This window comes from Mus pahari, chromosome 8 (assembly GCF_900095145.1).
Source record: "Mus pahari chromosome 8, PAHARI_EIJ_v1.1, whole genome shotgun sequence".
NCBI lineage: Eukaryota > Metazoa > Chordata > Mammalia > Rodentia > Muridae > Mus > Mus pahari.
Window position 1 is genome coordinate 49,957,547 of NC_034597.1, and position 1,615 is coordinate 49,959,161.

Genomic DNA, 1,615 nt, shown 5'->3' on the forward strand with positions numbered 1-1,615 from the left:
CTTGAGTTTTTGATCTTAGCTATTCTAATAAAGTAGCTGGATGGAATCTCAGGGTTGTTTTGATTTGAATTTCCTTTGTGACTAGGACATTGAACATTTCCTTAAGTGCTTCTTGGCCATTCAAGATTACTCTGTTGAGAATTCTACATTTAGCTCTATATCCCATTTTTAAGTGGGTTATTTGGTTTGTTGACATCTAATTTCTTTTGGGGGGTATAATAAAGTTCATTGATTGTATTCAAAAGATTAGGGAGGGATCGCTGGGCACCTCCTGTTATTATGGGGGTCTGGGATGGAAATTGTGAGGGAGATGCTCAGTGTTGGGGTCCAAGTTGGGACAGCAACTCCTCAGCAACCAAGGGCCTCTCTCTTGCTCTCAGTGTCCCTGCTGGGGTGGGTAGTCCAGGGTTTCTTACTCCTCGGAGGTCATGCAGAACATGAGGTCCACCATCCTGTTGCTATAGCTATATTTATTGTCATACCAGGAAATGATCTTTTCAAAGTTGTCATTGAGAGCAATGCCAGCCCCAGCATCAAAGGTGGAAGAGTGGGAGTTGCTGTTGAAGTCGCAGGAGACAACCTGGTCCTCAGTGTAACCTACAATGCCCTTTATTGGGCCTTTGGATGCCACCTTCTTGATGTCATCATACTTGGCAGGTTTCTCCAGGTGGCATGCCAGATCCACAACAGATACATTGAGAGTAGGAACATGGAAGGCTATGCCAGTGAGCTTCCCGTTCATCTCTGGGATGACTTTGCCCATAACTTTGGCAGCACCAGAGGATGCAGGGATAATATTTTGGGCAGCCCCACAGCCATCATGCCACAGCTTTCCAGAGGAGTCATCCATAGTCTTCTGTGTGGCAGCAATGACATGGACTGTGGTCATGAGCCCTTTCAGGATACCAAAGTTGTTATGGATGACCTTGTCCAGAAGGACTAAGCAGTTGGTGGTAAAGGATGCATTGCTGACAATCTTGAGTGAGTTGTCATTTTTCTCATGGTTCACACCCATCACAAACATGGGGGCAACAGCAGAAGGGGCAGAGATGATGACCCTTTTGGTCCCACCCTTCAAGTGGGCCCCAGCCTTCTCCATGGTGGTGAAGATGCCAGTAGACTCCACAGCATACTCAGTATCAGTCCCACACCATTTGATGTTAGTGGGATCTCGCTCCTGGAAGATGGTGATGGGCTTCCCATTTATGACCCACTTCCCATTATCAGCCTCAACTATGCTGTTGAACTTGCCATGGGTAGAGTCATATTGGAACATGTAGACCGTGTAGTTGAGGTCAGTGAAGGGGTCGTTGATGGCAACAATCTCTACTTTGCCAAGTGCAGAGCAGACGGCAACCCTGGTAACCAGGTGCCCAATACGGCCAAATCCATCCACACTGACCGTCACCATTTTGTCTATGAGTCTGGCACTGCACAAGAAGATGCAGTTGTCCCTGGAACAGCGAGGAGCAGAGAGCCTGATGTCTAATCTCTTGAGTTCTTTATATATTTTGGATATTGGTCCTCTGTCAGATGTGGGATTGGTGAATAACTTTTTCCATTCTATGGGCTTTCATTTTGTTCTATTGATTGGGTGTCTGTGGCCTTGCAAAAG

The 1,615-nt window shown here is 46.5% G+C and overlaps 1 pseudogene; it reads right to left on the reverse strand.

Annotated features, from left to right (window-relative positions):
• Positions 1–412: 412 nt before the first annotated feature.
• Positions 413–1,411, reverse strand: LOC110325090 (annotated as a pseudogene).
• Positions 1,412–1,615: the final 204 nt, after the last annotated feature.